The sequence below is a fragment of the Lepisma saccharinum genome, chromosome 4 (genome assembly GCF_977018435.1).
Source record: "Lepisma saccharinum chromosome 4, izLepSacc3.1, whole genome shotgun sequence".
NCBI classification, from domain to species: Eukaryota; Metazoa; Arthropoda; class Insecta; order Zygentoma; family Lepismatidae; genus Lepisma; species Lepisma saccharinum.
This window is the reverse complement of record NC_139232.1, coordinates 102,102,154-102,118,916: the sequence shown is the minus strand read 5'-3', so window position 1 is coordinate 102,118,916 and position 16,763 is coordinate 102,102,154. Positions and strand designations below refer to the sequence as shown.

General features: G+C 38.5%; 1 protein-coding gene and 1 non-coding gene across 4 annotated transcripts in view; both read left to right on the top strand.

The window, feature by feature from the left end:
- Positions 1-16,763, top strand: part of LOC145986682 (putative fatty acyl-CoA reductase CG8306) — a 113,242-nt gene that overhangs the window by 41,420 nt on the left and 55,059 nt on the right. Inside the window, exon 1 of one of the 3 annotated variants that reach the window (XM_083120988.1) lies at positions 8,875-9,016. The exons of 1 other annotated variant lie outside the window; for it this stretch is intronic. The gene's annotated coding sequence lies outside the window, so the exon portion shown is untranslated. Of the gene's footprint in view, positions 1-8,874; positions 9,057-16,763 lie in introns of those variants that run through there. One more of the 3 variants, XM_083120989.1, reaches the window with a different exon arrangement.
- Positions 12,459-12,533, top strand: TRNAA-UGC (transfer RNA alanine (anticodon UGC)). The gene has a single exon. It is a non-coding gene; the product is annotated as a tRNA-Ala (tRNA).

Here is a 16,763-nt window from a genome sequence, read left to right as displayed (position 1 = left end):
CGAATGTTTGAAACCTTCCCGCCTGCAAAGATTCTGTGAGTTCTGGACTTTCGAAGTATTTATAACTATATGAAGTAAAAAAAATGTTAAAATAGGAATCTCTGTCCCTTCTTTTCTACATTTTATTCAATTCGATTACTGCGTATATTTATTCCCATTATTATGCATAAAGTAAATATATAGAAACAAACGTGAAGAGTTTTAATCACAGAATAATTGAACGACGTAACTTGCCTCTTCCTTCGGATCAGACTCATAAACTGCCGTAATTCGTGTGTCTAATAATCTTGACGATTCACTGCTTCGACTTCCAAAACTGTGTGTCTTGTTTTTTTGACAGGAGCCTCTGAAGTAATGCAGTTCCCTCATTTCATAAAGGTCTGTCTCTGCCTGAACAACACAAACCCAGATGGCAAGAAAAGATAAGGTTATAATACGAACTGGCGGGTGAAACCTCCCTCCCCCCTCCCCCCGCGCTCTGAGGGGCACGTCCCGCAGACGCGAGAACCGTAAGAGGAGGGTTGCGTGTTTAAAAACGACAGCAGCGCCACAGGCGGAAAATCCTCGAACTTTCAGAAGGCGTGGGAACTAAATACCTGTATAAAATTATAAACTTTTTAGTGAAAATATTGTGCAAACGCTTGGAATTATCTATATAAATTCACGATACTAAGATCCACAATATTGAACCTAATTATTATAGAATTTTAAAACTCTTCAAACGCCCCATTTAAAGCTGCTTTTCAGATCCCATTAATGCTACTTCACTATTTTTTGTGTGCCAAACTAGAACCCCAAATTGTTTTCTAAGAATCTACGTCACTTCGTGTATCCTACTAGAAAAGCCTTGCAGAGTATCACCGAAATTGGAAGCATATGTTAGGAGATTTTGTCACTAAAAGGAGAAGCAGTTTTCAGCTGTTGAGAGAAACATCCAGCCGACGCTTAATGCTAAGCCTTGTCTTCTAAGAGAAAGTAAAATGTCCTTGACCCCCCCCCTCCTTCCCTTCCCAGTTTTGGCACTCAATCGTCTCTACCACCTGCACAGTCCAAAGTGCAAACTTCTGACACGTGTGGTTTTACCACTTTCGCGTCAATTCGGTCCTTTTGTGGCATTCACGCCTTGCGAAGTAACCACACTGACTATGTTTCCGTTGAAAGATAATTAAAAGATAAAATAAAACATCTGCTTGTACCTTTTTTTTCATGTTTTACGAAAATTCATGCATAATTCCCAGAGCCAATAATTCACGCCAAATTCTCGGAATTCAAAGAATTCCAAGTGAGTAGCCACTCTGATATGCACCAAATTGTACGTACGTAATTCACTTTTCATATCAACAAGTAACATGCTAACAGCACAATTAAAGTATTACAATAATGTGTGGATAATTTTGAAAATGATGTATACAAATGAAAATTTGATTAGAAAATTAACAATTAACATTTACCTACTAAAATGTTCTCGTCATTTTTTTCTAACGATTGTATTTTTCAGGAATTTTGTACCATTTATGATTTTTGGAACCTACTTCAGAATTTTTCGAGTCTAATTTAATATTTTGGAACCTATTTCAGAATTTTTGGAACCTATTTTAGGATTTTTAGAGCCTCTTTTAGGAACCTAAAAGCACACTTTTTAGAACCTATTTTAGGATTTTCAGAACCTATTTTAGGAACCTAAAAGCACAATTTTTAGAACCTATTTTAGGATTTTCAGAACCTATTTTAGGAACCTAAAAGCCCACTTTTTAGAACCTATTTTAGGATTTTCAGAACCTATTTTAGGAACCTAAAAGCACACTTTTTAGAACCTATTTTAGGATTTTCAGAACCTATTTTAGGAACCTAAAGGCACACTTTTTAGAACCTATTTTAGGATTTTCAGAACCTATTTTAGGAACCTAAAAGCACACTTTTTAGAACGTATTTTAGGATTTTCAGAACCTATTTTAGGAACCTAAAAGCACACTTTTTAGAACCTATTTTAGGATTTTCAGAACCTATTTTAGGAACCTAAAAGCACACTTTTTAGAACCTATTTTAGGATTTTCAGAACCTATTTTAGGAACCTAAAAGCACACTTTTTAGAACCTATTTTAGGATTTTCAGAACCTATTTTAGGAACCTAAAAGCACAATTTTTAGAACCTATTTTAGGATTTTCAGAACCTATTTTAGGAACCTAAAAGCACACTTTTTAGAACCTATTTTAGGATTTTCAGAACCTATTTTAGGAACCTAAAAGCACACTTTTTAGAACCTATTTTAGGATTTTCAGAACCTATTTTAGGAACCTAAAAGCACACTTTTTGGAACCTATTTTAGGATTTTCAGAACCTATTTTAAGAACCTAAAAGCACACTTTTTAGAACCTATTTTAGGATTTTCAGAACCTATTTTAGGAACCTAAAAGCACACTTTTTAGAACCTAAAAATCCAATGTCTAGTGATGACCCGCTCCGAAGCTGCTTATGCAGAATAGCCAGAAATCATTGACTTCCGATAGGGTATGGGGGGGGGGGTTGAAAATGAATGTCCACCTAAAAAGTACATACTTCACAAATAATTTCATTTCAGTCACAGTAATTTATGTTAATTAATACAAGGGCGTTGAAGAAACATGATAATTTCATACTGAAGCAGTGTTTTTGAGTGTGCATCAGTATTATGAGGGAAAATATGCCTCTTTTGCCCCCCCCCCTTGCTTGCCCTTCCCTGGAAACATTCCTGCGGACGTCCATGCCAGAAATGTTACGAAAATAATTTCATTCTACTTAAGTTTAAGAACGAGGAGAGACTCAAAAATACTAAGACTCGATATTATCTAGATTTTACACACAACTATCTCCTTTCGATGTTAAACTGTGGTTTCGATACAGTTTTACGTGTATGGTCAAGTTCTCCACGAGTGTGTACACACAGTATAGTATAGTATAACGAAACTTCCGCAAGAGTTGCCACAAGAAGTTTCTACATGGTCATTTTCAGCACGCAACAGAAAGGAAACTGACCAACTGCAGACAAGCAAATGAAAAAAAGGGACTTTATTACGTGAAAGTAGACTTCGTTGTGCAGGCCCCTTCCGAATTGCTGTAATTTGAATCGGTGAAAGTGCGGACTTCCTATTGGCGAAATTAGAGAGGTTTTGACGTTTTTAGTTTCCTGGTTGTGTGCCATTCTGGCTTGTGCGGGTTATTAACGTTCAATTAAGACTTGGTCTGTAATTGCAATTCTAGGATGTCTTTGAACCTACGGAGCCGGTAGCTGCACGATACTTGAACATACAAACACCTTGAAATAGTTAGCTAGGGCTGGTATGTTCGAATCCTGGATGATGCATGAGCGTTTTATCATATTCGTTCGTATTTCATAGTTTTTGATGAACTGTGAGAGGCAGAAAAGTACCCAAAATGCAAATACGAACAGGAATTGAAGCAATTTTGAGATAAGGATGGCGATTAATATTTTGTGAAATACTAATCCCATCTCATGGTCAATTTCAACACCTGAACACCTACCATACATAATTGACCCAATGTACAGGGTGTCCAACTTAAAACTCTTCAGTTTTGTTTCTGATGCAAAATTGTCTCTCCTGGAGTTAAGAAAATTAACACCAACTCCACCATGATAATTCTCTGAATGTTAGTGACGATGGTTCTTTATTAGCATGCAATGTTAATTGGACATTATCGATTGCCTAGTGCTTCTATTACTTACACATATTCTAACATTCTAACATTAGACGAAGTTTTCCAGGAGATATTGTGCTGTTGCCGTCGATGATTAATTATTCGTGTAGTGTTATTAAATTAAAAATGTCTTTCAGAATTCGCTAAGGCGAAGCCAAATTTCTGTGTGCTGATTACATATTTAAATTACCTGAATATTAGCATAAATGGAAACGCAGCAAATCACTTTTTGATAGAAAGTTTTATCACAAAACTTCACAACTGTTACAAAAAAATTCCATGACTGTTATCTCTGTTACCATAGCAACGACAATGTTGCCAGACACATTAACGTTGTACAATTTAACATAAATAGGAAACAAACGTTATTAAACAGCAACTTGAACATTAACATTTGAAGTTAGACATAGATAATAATTATAATTGTACATTTTCAAATGAACATAAAGAAGAAAAATAAATTTGCCCTGTAGAGAACAGTCACAATATAGAAGAATTTTAATTGGGACCCCCTGTATAGGACATGGATATAGTATGTATTTGCATCGGTATTCAGTTATATCTAAGTGATAAATGGCCATGTCTTGATTTTACAGAAGTCTGCCTAGTTTTCGTCTGGATTTTTGAGACTCGGATATACTGATGTACGTGGTTATGCCAAATTTAATACAGAAAACAATTTTTAAAGACACGCAAATGTCAAATGCGCTTCCACATAGTACACTCTGGACTGCATTTTCCAGACTAACGAAGATTTGGCATCTGAACTTGCAACCATTATAATCCTGTAGAACTTGTGTTATGTGCTATCCATTTGTGTTTGTGATCGTCCATTCATCCATTCCATCCTAGCACAATTCGTCCTCATCTTCGCGATTAGCCAAAAGTGGCAGAAAAGTGAATTAAAATAAAACAAATAAATCAAATCATTAGTGCACTATTTTCCTGAAAGGGAAGATGTGGTTCTCAAGCTCGTTTCTCTTGGAATGTTCCAAATGTATTTTTATTCCTATCATATACGCAGGGCGATATTTGAAGGCAGGTGACGGGGGGGGGGGGGGGGGGCGAGTTTGGCATTTGATTTTAATTGAGGAGGAAGGGTATATGTTTTTATATGATATCCCGGTACTTCAGGAGTAGTTACTAGTATAAAATGTCTGCCTCTTAAAATGTACAAACAGAATCTTTTGCAATATTTTACTCTTAAATAATTTGAAGTAAATTCCGTGAATACCCTTAGCTGATGACCGAACATTTAAATTTCAAACGTAGTAGCGTCGTCGTAGTAAAAAAAAGTGTTGCCTAATGATACCAGGGGACACACTGAGATTTTTACTGATTTGTGAACATTTCCGGTTTCCTGACACTGCTACACTACAGCCAAGTTACTTAAACCTGGAACAAAAAAACTTGGTTAGTTTTCCAACATTTTGGCATCACTTTCACATCTCTACATTGTACAGAGGCGTGGCGTGCATGTAGCCGCTGTTACCGTAGGTAACACCAAAATATAAAGAATTGAAGAACCTGTCTTAAAATATTATTACGTACATAAAGTGGTAATATTGTCGTAAAGTAAACATTGCAGACTGACATTTTTTCTGACACCGGCAAAAGAGAAGAGGAGGACTGATCCGGTACCCTCCTCAGGCAACATGAGGAAAGGGCCCTGAGCCCACGCAAGGAAGACTTCGCGTTGCGGCAAAGACTGTTACTGCGGGAGGAGGAGGCGGGTTATTGGCATGACTGTTTAGCCACCGCAGTTGCCGGTGATCCTTACCGGATACAGATCAGTGTTGCCATATTCAATTGACAGAAAGAGCTAAGGCACCTAATCGGGTCTCTTACTCTGAAGGTGTCCAGTCACACTGGGGAACGATGGAGCAGTGGTAGCGTCGCCGCCTTGTAATCAAGGGATCCCGGGTTCGATACCCGGTGGAGGCACAAGTGGTTTGGATCCCACTTTAAACTGTCCCGATTAACATTACTGTGCATGAGTGGACTTACATCGCCAAATCAAAATTTTAAAAAACAAATCGCACTGGGGGAAAAGCAAACTACCAAGTGATATTTTGCATTTACTCTAAATATCAGCGATTACGAAAGTCCTCTTTGTCCTTCTTCGACATCATGGGCGAGAAGGACGGGAGAGGGATGGGTATGGTCAAGGGGTCCGCTGTCCTTCTAAAAATGTCAACCTAAAATTCTACATATATTTCACACATATAATATTATTTCGGTTACAGGAATTTGTGATAATTGTTGAAAGGGCCGATTGAGATTGACATACGTTGTCGCAGGAATGCGATAATTTCGGATTGAAGCAATGTTTTTGAGGTGGTAGAACTGTTTTTGGGTGAAAACATTACTTACAAGCATATTTTCCCGGTTGTTATCTTAGCACGCTCTGAAGTGTCAGGTGTCGCAGGTTCGAATCCTCAGCAAGAAATGGTTATTTCAATGTTTGTTGTTATTCTTTTACTTACATAATTATAAAAATTAATAATTACATACACAAAATAATAATAATTTTATTTCAATAATTCACCATGCATTCTCATAGTCACGATTACGATTATCATACAAAGCGAAAGCCTTAAAGGTAGTAAGGAACGTAAAATATACGAAATAGTAGTGGTGTCAGAAATGAGATTTCAGTGGATTTAGCGAAACATGGGAGTGGGAGTAGTTAGGAAACAGATGAAGACTACATCTACTCTACATACGTCTTATTTGAAACGAAAAGTTTCGCCATTTGGGCAAATCTGGTTTCAAAAGAACTAAGATGGCAACAGTAGTAGAACTAGACTTCTTGCAGGTTCCGAAGGAAATATTGGGGAAGCGCCGATGCTGAGAGGGGAGGGCGCAAGGAGGTGCTTCACGTGTTACAAAAGTAAACAACGGTTTGAGGGAGGGACTGTGCAGTGCGAGTTTTGTGAGTGGTGTCTTTCGTCTTTATGTTGTTTTCGGGCATTATCAATTAATTAACAAGCAGAATGGAGCTTGCTCAGAGTTCCGAGATGGCGGGTTCATCCTATCTGAACAGTGTGTGTAATTGTGCGATAGAAGATATTTTGAAGCAATCTTTCGGTTCGTTCTTTTGCAGAAAAAAGCGAAATTGTGGGGAAAGGGAGGCCAAAGCCTATTTTGAACGATTTAAAAACCAAGTCGTCTGCTGGATATGACCGACATTTCAATGTTTCGTGGTATAACGACTATCCGTGGTTATGTGGATGTGCGCAGTTGTCGAAACTGTTTTGTTGGCCATGTACTCTATTTTCAGGTGAAAAAAAGGTGTGGAATTCAGGTGTGGATAACAAGGACCATAACCATGACGCACCCAAAAATTCAAATTCAAATGAAAAACTTCACTTTATGACAGCATCATAGAACTTTTTTGATTTTATTTGATTGATTTTGCTTCGCTTGTGCCACTTTTGGCTAATTTGCGAAGATGGGGATGAGTGATGATATGATGAAATTGATGAATAGACATCACAAACGTCCATGCCCAAGCCAGGATTCGAACCCGGGACCACAGCATCATATAACTATTTTCAAAGAAGAGTCGTCGGATTGATCTGCTCTATAAGTAGCCCTCGATGTTTCTGTAAGTATCAAATTACGTATTATTGTGTCAACAACCAATGTTTGCGATTTCACTTCAGTCCATAAGTCAACATTTTTTTCCTGATTAATAACTTTACCAAAATCTAGTATTGAATTGCAGACGTACCAGATTAATATTATATGAACTACTTGGAATACATTGGGGGGGGGGGGGCATGAGGTGGGGAGGCGCCCAAGTCTTACGGCTCCTCCCTTAAATGTCCTACTGATAACCGGTAACACTTTTAAAAATCCCACGCCACGCCACTGACATTGTATATAGCGGATATGAATAAAGTTGGTAATCAGGGAAAGACTTCTGGAACACCCGGTATAATAAGATAGGAATCCCATTTACGTTCCTACATCTGACTGAGTGACAGAAAAGAAATGACATGAATGTTTTTCAGGCTAAGTTTTAATGGTACATCATTTCCTGCACGAAAGCCAGCAGCGCAATGCTAATTCGTTTAAAAAAGGAAGTCAATTGAGCCGTTTCCAATACCCTTGTGAATAAAATCGTTCGCTTGTGTCAAGTTCCATTGAACACACACACGCCCGTTTCCTATTTGAGTTTGTACAATTCCAAACTGAACATTTCGAGATTTCAAAGTAGAATCTATTTTCCTGAATGATCAGCACGTCTGCAGCTTGCTTTCATTTTAACATTCCGCTGTGTGTGTCCTTGAGAATTAATAACGAGAAAAATAAACTGTGTCTGTATCTTGGTGACAAACTGAACTGCATTCTCTAATTTACGCAAATACGCAGACTATTTCAACTCGCTAAATACACAAGTCAATGGAATTATAGATAGTAAGTGGTCTTACAAAATCGCCAGGAATGACGATTGACTTAACACCCTTGAACATGGGATCCATGGCCCCTTACATATCTTTTCAACTTAAGCGGAAGAAATTGTTTGAAAATCCAATGAAGATAGAGTAGGTGTTATTAGTAATGTTTGTTCACACACACAAATGCCTCTTTGTTGTACGGTGAGTCCCTTAAGTCGTCTGACCTTAACGAAACCTAACTCAGCGATGTTAGGTAATAGATCATTGAGACTTGAACGATATTGAAGGGTCATCATCATTTGGCATACTTTTGAATGGTTTTCAGTTGAAGTGAAAATTTGAAATTTACAGACAAGGATCTGCTTTGAAAAGGTGGGAAACAAGTTCATCAATAATTTTAGTTTCTATTCAAACTCTATTCATACAAAAGAGCAATTCTATCTGATTTCAATGTTTAAGATCACACCAAACCAACATTCAGTGACATAAAAAATATGGCGTGATTTTTATCGCAAATGAATACTTTATTGCACTTCTATCCGCGAATGTGGCACAAAAATCACACGCGACACGAGATGTCTGTACTTGAATAGACATTTTCAGTTAAACCATACAAGAGTCGGCTAGGCATGGAAAAATAACATAAATTGTGATGATCTTGGAAGAATTCTTTGTGAATTTAGTCTGTGGTAAATATTAAACCAAGGATTAACTGTGTTAAACTGTGACACAATAGGATGCGGTTCCGTGAAATGTGCAAGGGCAAAACCAAGGACACTTGGAATGAATCTAAAGAACACGTTTGAAAGCGTTACTTATTCCATAACAACATTACAGAGCGAAAGGTATACTTTAAAGTGTGCAATAAAAAGAAAGGTCAAGGAAGTAGGTCTATTACTTCAAAATACGAACGATCGTAAGTACATAAGATGACAAGTTACGCGGAATATGACCAGGTAGAGATAGAATTATTCAGCTAACATAAAATTTATAGGGATTTAAAACTATCATTTTAAGTTTCAAATTTTTCGTAGAAGTGCATATTTTGCTCTAATCCGCCGACATAATTGACTTGAATAAACTGCCCAACATATGAATGTTTCAGTACCTTTGTTGAGTTACTCTATAATTTTCAGCGTTATTCTATCTCTAGTATTTTTCAGGAAACATACTATTAGAATTCCCCGTAAAACAGCGATGTACACACAGGAGAAAATTGACTGTTGTGTAATAATTAAAACATACTATTAGAATTCCCCGTAAACAGCAATGCACACACAGGAGAAAATTGACTGATGTGTAATAATTAAAACACAGCTTAAAATTCATAGTTATAATTTATATATTTTGGAAGACATGCCAGATAATGGTAAAATTCAAGAAGTAATTCACGATACAGGAGGCTTGTTTTTCAAGATGCTTTTGCTTCCGAGTGCCTCGCTATGTGGTTATATCCACTGCACTATTCCCTATATAATTCTTTAGTGTATCTCCAGTACAATTAATTCAACTGTCATCAATTTCATGTAAACACATACAGAAAAGGTTAAGAGTGGAAATGTGAAAGCAACAGTTACCACACTTGCAAGCAAGTATTGTCTTACAACAGGTCTAGACCGAAGTGCAGTAACGTGAAATGCATTTACCAATGCAATTTGCAATGGAATAGCGTAATTGTCACTACATTTGCATCTCAGAGTTGGTTCAAGAACTTTCTTTTGTCTTGCCGCTTCAAGTAGAACATTTTTTTTTAAAAAAAAGTGCAGTGATTCGAAGTTTACACTCAGCTCTTTCTTGGCCTATTTTTCAGCTCATTTGGAAGCAGTTGTTTTGTCACGCTATGGCGCTACGAAGGATTTTTTTTTAAACATTCGCATGTTGTGGTTGGAAGCAAGGGTCGTATTTATGAACTTTTTAAAAACAATGTTTTCTTTGTGTAGAGTTGTGTGTGAGAGATGTACCTCTTGAAAAGTAACATGCATCTTCATGTTCTCCCTCCTTATAACGTAATTATTATCATAAGATCTTAACAAATGTTTCCTCTCAGTTTCCCTCTCTGTCTATATTCGATTACCAGCGATTTATCCACGCACCCTAACATCCCTTTTCCCCCAAATTTTCCTCAAAACTCACCGAAAAATTGTCACAAATGCACAATTGATGTTCATTTTGGCTCTAAATTTACCCTTACACCCCTAGGTGGGAAATTTTGGATAAACCCCGTCAATTACGAATCACAATAAACCAAACATATGAGCTCTATGAATAATGAGTAGATATGCTCTTGTTATGTCTGAATAAGTTTCATATTAAAGTAATTTCGTTTTCAATTATCATAAAATATAAATTTACCAAACTGTCGAACGAGACCGGAAGTCTCGAACTTCAAGTCTCGTCTCGTTCTCGATTTGCCCTCGACAAGTTTCTAAGGATTTAGTACCGTCTCTAGTATAGTTGAGGCTGCGGAAGGAATATACATGGCTATGGATTCAGGTGTCATGTTCTCATAGCTTGCAATAATATAGTTTCAAAAGATGTACCGAGGAGCTTGTAAATTGCCAATTCTGTTTGACTTTTAAGCCTTACGGTCTTTTCCTCACGATATACCGCAATTAGCGCCTCAAGATTTCTCCTTTGAGCTCTGGCGATCAATGCACGCGATAAATACTTCAAGCACATCCACATCTCTTATGAAAATGACAGACAGAGCCTTCAGGGAGCCTTCTGTGAGAATAGTCAAGGTCAAAGTATAACCACAGATAAGGGTATATACCCTTATCTGTGGTATAACCTTGGGAACCATTGTATTAATAGTGGATCCGGGAATTTCGCGCATAATCATATTTTTTTTTCAATCACCTTTATCGTGTCTTATTTTATATGCATTTTTTGTTCTTTATGTTTTCCAACAACGGAAAGAACATGAGTGTTGTGGTCAGAGATGGCGTGTAAAACGTTGCTGAGGAAAGCAGCACGTGCATACCTGTCCTTGAAGCCGCACGTTGACAATTTTAAAAACTTCATTATTTTTAAATTAATTACACACAATGCTTGAAGTGGAAAATGTTATCTGGGGGAATGTTTAGTCGAGCCTTGGGGTTAGCTGAGGGATACTCCCATGCTTTGCGAACATTTGCTATCTGAGGGGATACCATACCCCGCATTCCCTCTCTGTTCGAGCCCTGTATACATGTGATCGAGAATGTTTCTAGTGTATTACATAATTAATAATATTGCGTCTAAAAACATTGTCCGAGCTACAGCACGGGTAGTTCTAAGGTCTGTGGTGTAGGAATACTTAAAATATATCGCCGTATATCTCTGTCGTGATCTGTTGTATTTGTAGAGGGTATGAGACGATACCCCTCATTACTTGCATCCCTCCTTCTGGTTTGAAGTATTTATCCCTGGAGAGATGATTTTGAGGGAGATACTATATTTTACCGCATTATCGTCCCACCCTGTTTTTCTTAATCCAAATATTGGTGCACAAGCTTTCATCGCGTAATCATCGCATTGGCGCATCAGATAACAGAACCAATAATAAGAGCGCAGAATCTTCGGACACAGACTGTTGTAAATTTTCTCAAGTGTAATATTCCGACTATAATGCACAAATCAATAACAACTAATATGTTAACTTTCTTCTTCAGACAGGAAAATCTTCGCTGTCACGAATGATGTGCATCGATTTGTACTATTCAATTTTAACATATACTCACGAGTATTCCGTTCATCCTAATCTTGCACCATAGATAGTTTAAATGATTCTTAAATACCAGCAAAACATTGTTTTAAGAAAAGCTTCACGTGATGCCCGCGCCCTCACTTTTTCGCAAAAATATTTGGCACAAAATCTGCGACGATTATACGGTGAAATATGTAGACAGGAAAGGCAGAATAAGACAATTATGGGGATTTATGAGAACCACTACACTCCTGGATTCAATATGCTGGAATCATGTGAGACTTTTGCTTCAGTATGTCCTGGCAAATGTTAAGTAATCTTTGCATGTGTTTAGCATGCGTATTGGCGGTACCGAAGTTATTTCAGAAAGAACTTCCTTAAATTATTCTATCCATATTTATATGTCTGCACTTAAAAATGAGCCAAATAAGTGTATAAATATTCAGCATTGTTCCCCTCGTAAATGTGCGTGATATTTACATACAATTACGCCAAGTTCTCGTGTAGCAAAGGTTGATTGTGCCAAGACAATATGTTTGGCCGCTAACATGCTCGTTCCGGAGTGCTTTGACATCCCCTCTCTTATAGGCCTCACGCTCCCAATGTTCATCTAATAGTACTAATAGTAACACATGAAGGAAACTATATCGTAGTATGAATTATACTCGGGGCCTCCCCCATGGCGCAGTGGTAGCGTCATTGCCTTGCAAGCAAGGGGTCCCGGGTTCGATACCCGGTGGAGGCACAAGTGGTTCGGATTCCACTTTAAACTGTAGGTCCAGTCCCGATTAGCCTTACTGTGCATAAAGTGGACTTAAAACAGCAACTCAAAGAATTATACTCGGGCCTCCAGCATACGATATCCTGTGGTGATGGACATGCACCATTAATGCCCACACTACAATTGTAAATTTACACCCAATTACCGGTAAGCTCTTTTGAATAAACTAAATTATAATAGGACTAGTGTTCCTGTGTTGTTCTAACTGCTCTGTCTGTGGAGAGTGATCATGGAGACAAACTAAGTGAAGAGTATAGGAGAGGCATGGATGTCCTTAGGATTTTTTCCATGGAAAAATCCTTAAGGTATTTTTTCCAGGGGAGGTTAAACGAGGCATATATCCCCCTTTAATAATGTTGCCTCCCTCAAAAAAAACGCTCCTTCAGTTTGAAGTTTTCTTGTTCTTGCAACATCTTTATAAAAATTAACAAAAAAATACTGACTGAAATGGAATTAGTGTATGTGTGAAATATAGTCCCCCTTGCTCCCTTTCCGGACGTCCATGGAGACAATTGGATAGACAGGCCGACAGACATTTGTCCATATCCTGGGCAAGATCAACACACTCTTGACCATTCTTGCCAATTTCTTTCAGGTTCATCTTCGTCTGGACCTTCCAAAAGAGTTTCTTACCACTAAGTTTACCGAAAAGAACCAACTGAGGGAGAGCTTTTGAGTGATCAAAGCCCCAAATACTTTCGAAAATACACATAGCTACATTGTTTATGGCATATAAATCCTACGAAAGTTATTCCATGTTTGTTTTTTTCGCAACTTGCTTCCGTGTACTCTTCTTCCCTCTTACATACCATGTACAAGGGTTTCTTTATTATTCGAAGATCTATGTGCATTTCAATATTACATAACCGTCTCCACTCGCCTATTTCTTTATCTAAAATATTTTCCCAGTGATTTTATTTTCGAAAAAGAATTTATGTTGCTCTTTTAGTGTGGACCTACGTTTCACGACCGTACTTCTAATAACACTAAAGTTTTTTTGCATTACAAGGCAAAAATCCAAAGACCTTAGGTTACTTTTATGGAAACCTTTCTCTCAAGGCTGTACGTGACGAAATTCAACATGTAATATCCTTCCCTGTGAATATAATAGCTTCAGTTGCTGACTAATTATATAGCTTTGTGCTCGAGAAGAAACCAGAATGATGGCTTAAAGAGCCGAAGTAATGTTGCGTAACTATTATAGTTTCAGCCAGTTTTTGTCTTGTTCTGAAAATGCGTCGTTCTTGCGTTTTGTTCTGGCGGCAAAACCCGCTCTAGTGCTGGAGTCAGGCCCGTAGCCAGAATTGATCTCCAGGGGGGGCTCACGGGTTATCAGGGGGGCTTTGTAAATCAAGTCAATTTTTCAAAAGTTTAACAGTGTTAAATGAAGGTAAATTATGTGTGTGGTGGGGAGGGGGTCATTTAGTTACATAAAGTTTAGAAATAACACATACATACTACATTTTTCTATATCTTTTAAACTATCACTTGAAGTGTTAATTCACTGCTACTGAAATCATCCCTTATTACACACTCCATACTACGTTTGACGATACAGATATTTATATTACACAAAAAAAGATGGACAATATTCAATCATAGTGCCTACCGTACATTCCACTCCTCGACCGAAACAACAACGATATCGTGGAGGAAATAGCGCAGAGGGACACGGATCCACCAACGATATCCGACATAAAGGTACCGCTTCGATTGTACGCAGACGACCTGGTACTGATTTCGAACACGAACAGCGGGTCTACAGAACGGTCTAGACACATTACATGGATATTGCGGGAAGTGGGCTATGCGAGTAAATATCAAGAAGACCAAAATAATGGTATTTAAGAATGGGTATGTAGACAATGGGAATATGGAGAGTCAAGTGTCGATAGGCTGAAACAGTACGAGTATTTAGGGCAGGTGGGTCTGAAATATCCCTAAAAGATGTGCGTGTAAGGTGTCACCGTGCAATACAAATTTCCACAGCGCATAGAGTGCATCATTTCTTAAAGTTTTGCTCTTCGAAGCCTCATTCCTATGAACCCTCCACAATATGCGTACCATATTCTGCATGTATGCAACACACTTTCACGGTTAGTACATTTAGTTTTCTGGTCAGAAACTTACAAAAAAAAGCTATATCTTTATTTCCAAACGTCATGGATAAGATCAAGCTTACTGTGTTCCCGATGGCGTACTGACAACACTGTCAATATGCAACCAAGGCGTCCCGGGTTCAATTTCCGGTGGAGGTACAGAGGTTCGGATCCCCTTGAGTTGAAACAGCAGGTCCGGTCCCGATTAGCCTATCTGAGCATAAAAGTGAGACTAAAAAGCAAACTGACAACAGGCCAATACTGGTTGCACGTGGTCATGAGCCAGTTACCAACACGGGTGGTTATAGACAGGAGCAGCAATGCTGGTAAAGCGCTGAAAGACTTTCACAATCACCAGGAAAGAACGGAAGTCTAATTGCGTTACTGTATGTTGTGTACATATACAAAGAGTAAAGATGTAGATATATCTCGCTCATCTTCCGTGATTGAGAGCCACGAGAAAGGCGGGATCAACTACAGCTGGCAGTAGGCGGCCACTTGGAGTATCTATACCAGGAAATGCACTGGGCCTATAACAAACACTCTTCTCGTGAATTACATAAGACTGAAATTGTTAAAATCGTAATATCTCATAACACTTTCTATCATTTCGTTGACATTTTATCAGTGAATTGCGACGATTTAATGAATATATACTATTTGCAGATACACTTACATTTTAAAACAACGGTTCCATTCGATCATTCAATGAGTAGTATATGTCAACTATTTCTGATTGATGCTGAAATAATTAGAACATGTTTTTAGTTTGGATTTTGCTTACATAATGATTTCAGCAATCTATGGTATTTCCAAACCATTTGATTCGATAATAGATAAACAATTAATAATTGCACAATTATATGTAAATATGTCCTCTGATTTGTCCGCATTTCTTGGTCTCGTAATCGTCGTTGTCGACGTAAGGATTGGCATTGTCGCCACCTGTCGACGTAAGGATTGGCATTGTCGCCACCTGTCGACGTAAGGATTGGCATTGTCGCCACCTGTCGACGTAAGGATTGGCATTGTCGCCACCTGTCGACGTAAGGATTGGCATTGTCGCCACCTGTCGACGTAAGGATTGGCATTGTCGCCACCCGTCGACGTAAGGATTGGCATTGTCGCCACCCGTCGACGTAAGGATTGGCATTGTCGCCACCCGTCGACGTAAGGATTGGCATTGTCGACACCTGTCGACGTAAGGATTGGCATTGTCGCCACCTGTCGACGTAACGATTCGCATTGTCGACACCCGTCGACGTAACGATTCGCATTGTCGACACCCGTCGACGTAACGATTCGCATTGTCGACACCCGTCGACGTAACGATTCGCATTGTCGACACCCGTCGACGTAACGATTCGCATTGTCGACACCCGTCGACGTAACGATTCGCATTGTCGACACCCGTCGACGTAACAATTCGCATTGTCAGGCCACCTGCCGACGCAACAATTGGCATTATCGCCACCTGCCAACACAACAATTGGAATTATGGACACCTTCCGAGGTAACAATGTGCATTGTCGACGTAAGAATTCTTATTTTGAAAAAAATACTGCACATTTTGAATGTTCTACAACAAAACTGCAATGCAATCTTGTAGGTGCAGACGGGAGCACCACCGTGAAAAGAAGTTAGTCCCAGAAATTAAATTGCAAATACACCACTGCATGCAAGGGGAATTTTTAGATTCCTGATTTTATCTTTCATAATTGCCTTGATTCGCTGTGCATTTTCAATTCCTATGCCTGTTGTAAGTCTCGGTCTTCGCATTTCCTTCATTCAGCTTCTGTAACCTTTCCCACGCTCTTTTACCAACATTGAACAGACGTTCGTGTCCTTGCCATGTGTCATAAAGATGGCGCCATCATGCAACCTTGGTTATTTATTTGTCAGAACGTTTCGAAATAGATGAATTTTCAGTGTCTCTCAACCTATACTGGGTTTAGGATATTAATAATGAAAACCGAACGCGTGTGTCAAATCTGAAATTAGTTTTTACAATGACGAAATTTTGTGGACTGATATGGACCTGCCAAACAGTGATATATCTACATTCCCCAGACACACCCTACAATTTTCTCACGAA